This window comes from Equus asinus, chromosome 17, assembly GCF_041296235.1.
Source record: "Equus asinus isolate D_3611 breed Donkey chromosome 17, EquAss-T2T_v2, whole genome shotgun sequence".
Lineage (NCBI taxonomy): Eukaryota > Metazoa > Chordata > Mammalia > Perissodactyla > Equidae > Equus > Equus asinus.
In genome coordinates, this window is record NC_091806.1 from 16,023,208 (window position 1) to 16,035,336 (window position 12,129).

Here is a 12,129-nt window from a genome sequence, read left to right on the forward strand (position 1 = left end):
AGTAAGGCTAAGTAAAAATTAATTAAGGAAAATTACTTCACCTGAGATATGACATGACATATAGAAAACTAAAAATTGCACAGGAATTCATGTTGCAGTACCATGTTGAAAAGAAAATGGTGAGGGTGGACACTCTTATCTTGTTCCTGATTTTAGTGGGAAAGTTTTTAAACTTTCACTGTTGAATATGATGTTACCTGTGAATTTGTCTTAATTGGCATTTATTATATTGAGGTACATTCCATCTATACCCAATTCTTGGGAGTTTTCTATCATAAAACGATGTTGAATTTCCATACTATCTATGAGCAACCTGAAGAGGAAATTAAGAAAATAATTTCATTTGCAAAAGTATTAAAAACAATAAAATACTTAAGAATAAACTTAACCAAGGAAGCAAAAGGATTGTAAACTGAAAACTAGAAAATGTTGATGAGAGATATTATAAAAGACACAAATAAATGGAAAGACATTCATGTATTGAAAGATTTAATATTGCTAAATGTCAAACTACCTAAAGTGATCTATGGATTCAGTGCAATCCCTATTAAATCCCAAGTGTGTTTTGCAGAAATAGAACAATCTATCCTAAAATTCACACGGAATTTCAAGAGTCCAAATAGCCAAAGCAATCTTGAAAAAGAAAAATATTGTAAGAGGTCTCACACTTTCTGATCCTAAAACTTACTACAAGGCTGTGGTAATCAAAACAGTGTGGTATTTGCATAAAGGCAGACATATAGACTAATGGAATAAAATAGAGAGTCTAGAAATAAACCTTTGCTTATGCTTTCAAATTATTTTTGACATGGATGCCAAGAGCATTCACTGGGGGAAGAACAACCTGTTCAACATATGGTGTCATGAAACTAGATATCCACAAGCAAGGGAATGAAACTGAACACTTAACTTACAGCATATACAGAAATTAACTCAAAACGGATTAAAGACCTAAAGTACTAGTTAAAACTAGAAAACGTTTAGAAGAATATGTAGAAGAAAAGCTTCATAATGTGGAATTTGACAATGATTTCAGGGTATGTCACTAAAAGCACAGGCAAGCAAAGAAAAAATAGTTGAATTGTACTGTATCAAAATTAAGAACTTTTGTACATCAAATGACACTATAATAGAGTAAAAAGGCAATCCACAGGTTGGAGGAAATGATTTGCAAACAATACATATGATAGGGTAGTAATGTGCATAATATATAAATAACTTCTACATCTCAATAACAACATAAAAAGCCAAAAACCAATTTAAAATAAGCAAAGGATTTGAACAGGCATTCTCTAAAAAGGATATAAAATGGCCATTAAGCACATGAAAAGATGATTAACATCAATAATCATTATGGAAATACAAATCAAAACTATAATAAAATACCAGTTCATATCCATTAGGATAGCTATTACATATATTTTTTTTAAAACCCAGAAAGTAAAACATGTAAGAGAGCATGTGGAGAAACTGGAACAATTGTGTGTTGCTGGTGGGAACATAAAATGATTTAGCTGCTATGGAAAACATTATGGTAGTTCCTCAAATAATTAAACAAAGAATAGTCATATGATTCAGCATTTCTACATTTGGATATATATTCGAAATAATCAGAAGCAGGGACTCAAACCCCTGCTATTTCTACCCTACCATTTTCCTGGGAGTACTATTTACAATAGCCAGAAAGTAGAACCAACTGAAGTGTCTTCTGTTAGATAAGTGCATAAACAAAATGAGGTATACACATACAATGGAATATTATTCAGCCTTGAAAAGGAAGGAAATACTGACACATGCTAAACATAGATTAACCTATATTATCCTAAGTAAAATAAGGCAGTCACAGAAGGACAGATATTGTATGATTTCACTTACATGAGTTACTTAAAGTAGTCAAATTCATAAATAGAAAGTAGAATGTTGATTGCCTGGTGCTCAGAGAGAGAGAATGGAGAATTATTGTTTAATGAGAGGTGAGTTTCAATTTAGGAAGATGAAACAGTTGTGGAGATTAATGGTGGTGATGTTTACATAACAATATTAATTAACATAATATCACTGAATGGAGACTTAACATGGTTAAAATTGTAAATTTGGTTATATATATTTTAATGCAATTTAAGAAGATTTAAAAACTAAGGTGACTATTAATAGGTTCATGATGTGAACACAACAGCTCAAGGCATATGCAAAGATCATTGGCTTCAGATACACCTGAATAATAGGTTTAAAAGGTAGATATGCCAATCTAACATCAAAACTATAAAATTAAAATCTCTATTGCTGTGTTCCAAGAATCTGCATTTTACAAGAACCCTAACTAATTCTAACAGTGAATCAAGGTCTGAAAACCAACTGGGCAATACATAAATCTACAAAGGATATGTTTATAATGACAAATAATTTCCTGCCTGGACCTTTTCTCAGAGTGCTTATAGGTCAACATCAACATACTTTTGACAAACAGTATTCATTTTGCCCTGAACCATAGACATTATCTTCTTTCCTCTTCTCCATTTAAAGGATAAAGTCATTTTATATTGTCGTGATCATGTCTCAAAGTCACTCTTTTACTCAAGAACTCCCTCATAGCATTTTTCACCTCTAAGTTTTGAGTGTGTAGGTTTAAGAAATTTAACAAGGGAGTTATCATGGTAAAAAACACAGCCACAGCTTTATCAATGGAGAAGGTGGCAATTGGGTGCAAACATATAAACATGCAGGGCACAAAGACTAAGTTGACCAGAGTAATATGAGAGACACAGATGTAGAGGGTGTCGCATCTCCCCTCCAAGCTATAGATCCTTAGGGAGCACAAGATGACCACATAGAAGACCTTCAAGAGGAACGAAAAAATAACAGGCAGATGAGCCCACTGTTGGCAGCAAAAGGAGACCCAGGGTACAAGTGTCCATGCAGATGAGTTTCAACAAAGGGTTTAAGTCACACATGGAAGGTCTATGATATTGGAGCCACAGACAGGCAGCCAGACTGTGAAGATGATATGAATAGTTGTAAGGCAAAGCCTCTGGCTCATGCCATTCAAAAGAGGAAGCCACATTCCTGTCACTCATGATGATTTCATAGTACAGGGGTTTGCAGATGGCCGCATAGTCGTCACTGGCAACCGCCATAATCAAAATGATGTCAGCAGCACAAAAAGTTGCTCAGTAAAGACCTGATTCATGCACTTCCTGAAAGAAATGGTTTTTCTTACAGCAAAAGTGTCAGCTAACATTTTAGTGGTCAGGAGTGAAGAATAGCAGCAATATATAAGGAATAAGTAGCACAGGCAGAAGAAGCACTGTCAAGGATATAAGACATCACTTGTTAAACGGATCTATTCTGTTCTTGGATAACAGTTTTCAATAATCTAAAGATATATAACTCTTCCTAAGTTAACTTTCTTAAATTGAATCTTATTGAAAATAATAACTGCACTTTGTTTTGTGACTAAACTATCTTTAACTTATTTTAACTTTCCTGTAAACTTATTTCAATCATATTATTTATCTTGTTTAAATTTAAATTTATTATTTTATGTTAAACAATTTTGAAACATAGACCATGTAAGACTAGGCATAATTCTAAAAAGTAATTCTAATGAGGGACTGCTAGTCTTATCATATATGAAAATGTTATATATCAAAGCTATTATATTGTGTCAATTGGAACATGAATAAAGAAATCAATAAAACAGAATAGAGTCCTGAACTGGATCCACATACACAAGAGACTTTAGAATACAATAGTCAGGATTTCAAATCAATATCAAAAAGATAATTATGCAACTATAAAAAACAACTAAAATTTATAAAAACAGCTAAAATTAAATCCCTATTTAACTCCTATATAAGGATAAATTCCAGATGAATCAAAAGTTTTAATATAAGACCACAAAAATCCTAAAAAATTAAATGCTAAAATATTCTTGTAGAATATTTTGGTAAGAGTGAAATAAAGATCTTTTTAAGCAAGATTCAAAAACCAAAAACATGCAAAGTGTAAGGAAAAAAATTTTACATAAAAGAGCATTTTACATAGCGTAAAAAATGTAAAAATTGAGCATAAGCCAGAAAAGCAATAATTGCATATACAATAGTAAAAGGGGTCATTTTTAATTATATAATTAATGTTAGCTCATAGAAATCAGTGTGGAGAAGACCAACAATGGAATGAAACAGAAAAAAACATATGAATAGATAATTTACAGAAAAAGAAATGAAAGTCATAATATAGGTGAAAAGATGCTCTAACTCAATAATGTAAAAAAGATTCTGATTAAAGTGTTAAAATAAAATACCTATAGTCAGATTGTTATGTGCCATAAATATTTGTCAGGTACTGGTTGTTGAGAATGTGGAGGAAAATATTCTGCCAGACTGTGAGCAGGAGTGCAACAGTTAGCACAAACTCAAGGGTGGCAGTTTGGCACTAACTATGAATACCAACACTTTATAAACCTATACTATCTGACCATTGATTCAAATACATACTTTGACAGTTTCACTTCTATGAATTCTTCCATGCACATATTCAAAAATGCATATTTACTGCAAAATTATTTGTCATAGCAAAAGTTGAGGAACACCATGAAGACGAATGGATATATTAATTGTAGTATATATTTATAAGACAGTATCATACAGTATGAGAAAAACTAACAGATCTATATGGACTTGTATGGAAATGTCTTCAAGATGTTCCATAGTGAAAGTAAACATTTACACACAAAGAAAAAAATTATTATAGTTAAATATATTTGCATTTGCAAAGACCATTACCTGATGAAACTTAAGAAACAAATTAAGTTACTGCCTCTGGGGAAGAGGACTGGAGACTATAATGAGTGATAAATGAGAAATTTATTCTACACTTTATCACATTTTGCATGGGTTTTATTTTTACTATTTATCTGTCACACTTCAATGTTTCTTTAAAAAAGTAGAATTATTACACTAAAAATTTTGTATACAATGCAACTGTATTTATTAGAGAAGAAAATCTATACAGCGTAAGATATCTTAATTACTAAAATGAAAAGAATTAACTAAATGAGAAGAACCTAAATAAAAATAATATTCTCAGAAAAAAGTGAAAAACATCAATGAAATAATTGATTAAGATTAGTGTAACTATATAAATTTTTTCTCACTAATTCATTACATATTATTGACTCCTTGCTACATAGTCATTACAGCTTTCTAGGTGAATTGATAAACAAGACTTTATAGACCTTACATGCTAGCAGGGAGAGAAACTGTTATTAATAGCACGATCACAGCATTCATTTTAAAGTTATAATTATCATATGTTATTTGAAAGAAGGAAAGCCAGCATTGGATTTAAAAAGACATAGGCATTCCAAGGAAATGGACTCTAATGTCAAATAACTCTCTTGTGGTGGAAGATGCACTTATTTACCACAGGATATGACATTTCTTCTCAAGAGCTTCTTCATAGCATTAGTCATTTCTGAATTTCTCAGAGTGTAGATTAATGGGTTCAGCATGGGGGTTATGACTGTGTAAAACACACTCAGTAATTTGTCAATGGGAAAGGTCTTAGCAGGTCTCATATACATGAAAATACAGGGAACAAAGAAGAAGACAACCATAGTGATATGGGAACCACAGGTCTGGAGGGCTTTCCACTTCCTTTCCTGACTTAAATTCTTCAAAGAGTGCAAGATGACACCATAAGAGATGAGTAAGAGGAGAAATACAATAGTGCAGATCAATCCACCATTGGCCGCAACTAAGAATCCAATGACATAGGTGTCAGTACAGATGAGTTTCAATGAGGGGTACATGTCACAGAAAAAATGATCAATGACATTGGGGCCACAGAATGGGAGCCCATAAATAGTGCTAAGTTGAATTACTGAGTGCAGAAAACCTCCAATCCAGGAGACTACCAGCAGTGCACTGCACGCCCATTGCCTCATGATAACCAAATAATGCAAAGTCTTACAGATGGTCACATAGAGGTCATAGGCCATCGCCAGCAGAAGAAAGACCTCTGATCCACCAAAAAAGTGCTCTGTGAAGAGCTGAGCCATACAAGATTGGAAGGATATGGTATTTTCCCCAAAGAACAAGTTTGAAATCAGTTTGGGGGATATAGATGAGGAATAAATGACATCCATAAATGACAAGCTACCAAGAAAAAAGTACATTGGTGAGCCCAGGCTCTTACTGAAAGTTACAGTCACAACAATGAGCATGTTGCCTATCATGGTCAAAATATAGAAGAGCAAGAACATAAAAAAAGAACTGTCTGCTCCTTTGGATTCTGCGTGAGACCCAAGAGGACAAAGTAAGTCACATTGTTCCTTGGTTCCATTACCTTGGTTCCATCTATTCCTTATAGGTTTTGACTTCAGATATTAGAAATAGTTTACCTATAGAACAAAAGGGAAAAAAAAACTTTAAATGTATTGTAAGCTTTATCTTTTTTATTTACTCAATCAAAAAATGAGCACGGAGAATCTATTTGTGTCAAATCTGTCATAAACATTGGGATCACCAAGTTGAATAAGACATGGCTTGCTATTTCAGTGACTTGATACATGATGAGGGGTCAGGCTATTGCAGGCCAATTTCATGTGTCACTATAAATATCTTCATGTGTCACGATAAATGTCTTCATGTGGGCTGAGAGTTCACAGCACAAGATCTAAATCAACATGGAATCTGCAAAGGCTTCCCAGAGGAAGCATTCATTCAGCTGAGTTTTAAAGGGAAAGCGAGAGAAAAGAGGATGGAAAGGGAATTCCATGAGAAGATGCACCATGTATAAAGTCACAAAAGTTTGATCCTTAAGTGAAGAGTCACTTAAGATAATTTACATTTTCAAAGTGAGGAGAACAATTTATGAATGGATCTGTGTATATAACTACCTAATCAATATCTCCAATGGATATCAATTTAGTATTTTATAAATTTGTTTTAATTTTTCACAATAAATCTATTCCTTACCAGATGTTCTTCATCTCATTACGTGGTGCAAAGTATTTTAATGAAACAAAATGTTAACATTGCAAGAACACCTATCTTTGTTATGAGGAACTATATATCAGATGCTATGCTCATGTTTACACTGATCTTTTATTTATACAGAAACATATATACTTACAAATATGTGTACATCTATATGCATACATATATATAAAACACATTTAATGTAACACAATCTTTAGAGTAATTAGTATTATCCTCATTTTATAGTTGAAGAAACAGACTGTTTAGTTGATTTTCTCAGTCATACATTTTTCAGCGACAGAAATGAATTATAAACTTTGACTTCCAGAAGTTTTCAACATTTCAATTTTTATAAACTAAAATTTATAATAACTTCCAATTTAATAAAGTAATGCACACAATTGAAAAGTCTGGCTTCCACTATTAATTGTGATAGGATTACCTTTTGGAGCCTTCTTCACAATAAGCATGAGGACTTTTCCAAGTAAATCATAGGGACCTGGAAGTGCCTCTTCCATCTGATAGACCACAAAGAACAAAAAGCTTCATTAGTCCTTAAGGATCTATTTAATTTCACTTGACTGTTTCTGTCCATTTTATTCACATAGCATTTTAAATACTTTAGAATACTATTATTTTCACTGTGGATCTACTTAAAAGGAATTCCACAATGCAAATGGAAAAACAAAAATTTTCCACGTTAGGATAATTTATTTAACAGGCAAATAAATCCTATGTAACATAAGAAGTTGGCAATTAGCTATTTCACCAAGGCAATTGTTCTCTGGTAACTAACTTCTTTTCTTGTAACTTCATAAAAGAAAAAATAAAATTCAGATTGTGTTGCCATCTCATTATATTATGTCAGTATGGTGAAACTAATTGTACTGAGATTTTGAGAGGGCATTCTTGAAATAGTTATTGCTCCTCCTGAAAGAGTTATGTCTGTTCTGAAGAGGAGAATATCTTCTTCCTGATAGGGGTAAAGATCAGGGGACATTTTATACCTTCTAACCAGAATATGCTTGAGTTATGCAATTGGAATGTGTCCAAGACCAATTCATACTTCATTATATTCACTGTAATTTTGCACCAAATTTGAAAAGAATATCTATATGTAAAGATACTGTTAGACAATCACATAATTAGGGTCAGGAAGATGTAACAAAGAGAAAAACATAGCTTCAAAACCATTGCAGAACTTTTGCCAGTAGGAAATAAAGTATCACTCCTGTCATTTTGTTCCAAGGAAAATGAATTTATCACTTATTTCCCCACTTTGTCATAGCAAGATTTTCTTTCTTTTTATCCAATACTCACTTTTTCTACCTGTTAGTGTGGGGTTCTATGATAAAATTTAATCTCCAATTTAATGCAATAACCAAACACTGATCCAAATATTATTTTTTAAAATTTTTATTTACCAGCTTCTTTTTGTCAGGCTGTATGCTATGAGCTAGGGAAAATACTAGCAACTAAAACAGAAGAAAAAGTCAAGAGAAAAGTCCTGTCTTCACTGACCTTATATTCTTTTTTTCTTTTTCTTTTTCTTTTATTGCTAACATTGGATTATAACCTTATATAACTTTTGGGTGTACATCATAATGTATTTTGAATTCTGTGTAGATTACATCATGTTCACAACCCAAAGACTAATTACAATCCATCACCACACACATGTTCCTAATCACTCCTTTCGCCCTCCTCCCTCCCCCCTTCCCCTCTGGTAATGATGAATCCAAAGTCTGTTGCTATGTGCTTGTTTGATGTTGTTTTCATCTTCTACTTATCCGTGAGATCATACGGTAATTGACTTTCTCCCTCTCGCTTATTTCACTCAGCATAATACCCTAAAGGTCCATCCACGTTATCACAAAGGGCCAGATTTCATCATTTCTCATGGTTGAGTAGTATTCCATTATGCATATGCATCACATCTTGCTTATCCAGTCGTCACTTGATGGGCCCCTAGGTTGCTTCCCAGTCTTGGCTATTGTAAATAACGCTCTGCTGAGCATAGGGGTGCATGTATCTTTATGCATTTGTGTTTTCAAGTTCTTTGAATAAGTACCCAGGAGTGGAATAGCTGGATCACATGGTAGATCCATCATTAATTTTCTGAGGAAACTCCATAACATTTTCTGTAGTGGCTGCACCAGTTTGCACTCCCACCAGCAGTGTACAAGGGTTCCCTTCTCTCCACATCCTCTCTAACACTTATCTATTCTTGTTTTCTTAATTATAGTCATTCTGATGGGAGTGAGATGATATCTCATTGTAGGCTTGATTTGAATTTTGCTGATAGTTAATCATGTTGAACATGTTTCCATGTGCCTGTTGGCCATCCATTTATTTTCTTTGGAGAAATGTCTATTCAGATCTTTTGCCCATTTTTCAATTGGGTTGTTGATTTATTTGTTGTTGAGATGTATGAGTTCTTCGTATATTTTGGATATTAACCCCTTATCTGATATATGGTTTGCAACTAAATTCTCCCAATTCTTAGGGTGTCTTTTCATTTCGTTGATGGTTTCATTGGCTGTGCAGATTTTTAGTTTGATGTAGTCCTATTTATTTATTTTTTCTATTGTTTCCCTTGCCCCCTCAGGTATGGTATTTAAAAAGATGCCGCAAAGACCGATGTGAAAGAGCGTACTGCCTATGTGTCTTCTAGAAGTTTCATGGTTTCGGTCTTACATTCAAGTCTTTAATCCATTTTGAGTTGATTTTTGTGCGTGGAGTAAGATAACGGATTACTTTCATTCTTTTGCATGTGGCTGTCCAGTTTTCCCAACACCATTTAGTGAAGAGACTCTGCTTTCTCCATTGTATGCTCTTGGCTCCCTTGTCGAAAATTAGGTGTCAATATATATGTGGGTTTATTTCTGGGCTCTCAATTCTGTTCCTTTGATCTGTGTGTCTGTTTTATGTTTTTGTGCCAGTACCATGCTGATTTGGTTACTATACCTTTGTAGTATACTTTGAAATCAGGGAGTATGATACCTCCAGCTTTGTTCTTTTTCCTCAGGATCCCTTTGTTATGTGGGGCCTTTTATTGTTCCATATAAACTTAGGGTTTTTTGTTGTATTTCTGTGAAAAATGTTATTGGAACTTTGGTAGGGATTGCATTGAATCTGTAAATTGCTTTAGGAAGTAGGGACATTTTAACTATGTTAATTCTTCCAATCCAAGAACACAGAATATCTTTCCATTTCTTTGTGTCTTCTCCAATTTCTTTAAACAACGTTCTACAGTTTTTGGTGTACAGATCTTTCACCTCTTTGGTTAAGTTTATTCCCAGGTATTTTATCCTTTTTGTTTCAATTGTAAATGGGATTGTATTCTTAATTTCTCTTTCTCCTTCTTTGTTGTTAGTGTATATAAACACAAGATTTTCACACGTTGATTTTCTATCCTGCAACTTTACCATATTCATTTATTATTTTTAAAAGTTTTTTAGTGGATTCTGCAGGGTTTTATATATTTAAAATCATGTCATCAGCAAATAGTGACACTTTCACTTCTTCTTTTCCTATTTGGATCCCTTTTATTTCCTGTTCTTGCCTGATTGCTCTGGCTAGCACTTCCAATACTATGTTAAATAAGAGCAGTGAAAGGGGCATCCTTGTCTGGTTCCCATTCTTAGATGGATAACTTTCAGTTTTTCTCCATTGAGAATGATATTAGCAGTGGATTTGTCATATATGGCCTTTATTATTTTGAGGTTCTTTTCCTTCTAGACCCATTTTATTTAGAGTTTTCATCATAAATGGATGCTGTATCTTGTCAAAGGCTTTGACAAGATGATCATGTGATTTCCATTCTTCATTTTGTTAATGTGGTGTATTATATAGATTGATTTGTGTATGTTGAACCATCACTGCATCCCTGGACTAAATCCCACTTGATCATGTTGTATGATCTTTTTAATGTACTGTCCTATTTGATTTGCTAGCATTTTCTTGAGGATGTTTGCATTGATATTCATCAGTGATATTGGTCTGTGTTTTCCTTTTTTGTGTGTTGTCCTCATCCAGTTTTGATATCAGGATAATGTTGGCTTCATAGAATGAGTTAGAAACCTCCTCCCCCCTCTTCAATTTTTTAGAAGAGTTTGAGAAGGATAGTTATTACGTCTTCTTTGAATGTTTGGCAGAATTCACCACGGAAGCCATCTGGTCCTGGACTTTTATTTTTGATGAGGTTTTTGAGTACTGTTTCAATCTCCTAACTAGTGATTGGTCTATTCAAATACTGTACTTCTTCTTGACTCAGTTTGGAGGATTGTGTGATTCCAAGAATTTATCCATTTCTTCTAGATTATCCAATTTGTTGGCATATAGCTTTTCATAGTATTCTCTCATTATCTTTTGTATTTCTGAGGTGTCTGTTGTAATTTCTCCTCTTTCACTTCTCATTTTATTTATTTGAGCCTTGTCTTTTTTTTTTTTTCGTGGTGAGTCTCTCTAAAGGTTTGTCTATTTTATCTATCTTTTCAAAGAACAAAGCTCTCGGCTTCATTGATTTTTTCCATTGTTTTTTAAGTCTCTATTTCATTTATTTCTGCTCAGATTTTTATTATTTCCTTCCTTCTGATGATTTGGGCTTTGTTTGTTCTTCTTTTTCCAGATCATTTATCTGCACTGTTAAATTGTTTATTTGAGATTTTTCTTGCTTTTTTGAGGTAGGCCTGAATTACTATAAACTTCCCTCTTAGAACAGCTTTTGCTGTATCCCATACATTTTGGCATGTCGTATTTTCATTTTAATTTGTCTTCAGGTATTTTTTTGGTTTCTCCTTTGATTTCTTCATTGACCCAATCATTGTTAAGTAGCAGTTTTATTTAATCTTCACATATTGTGGCTTTTATGATTTTCTTCCTGTAGTTGACTTCTAGTTTCATACCTTTGTGGTCAGAAAAGTATTTGGTATTATTTTGGTTTTCTTAAATTTATTGAGACTTGTTTTGTGGCCTAATATGTGATCAATCTTGGAGAATGTTCCATGTGCATTTGAAAAGGATGTGTATTCTTCAGTTTTGGGATGGAATGTTCCATATGTATATGTACTAAGTCTATCTGATCTAATGTCTCATTTAAGACCAATGTTTCCTTATTGATCTTCTGTTTCGATGATCTCTCCAT

At 33.2% G+C, this 12,129-nt stretch overlaps 1 pseudogene; it reads right to left on the minus strand.

The window, feature by feature from the left end:
- Nucleotides 1–5,416: 5,416 nt before the first annotated feature.
- Nucleotides 5,417–6,345, minus strand: LOC139040928 (olfactory receptor 4A47-like; annotated as a pseudogene).
- Between the last annotated feature and the right edge of the window lie 5,784 nt (nucleotides 6,346–12,129).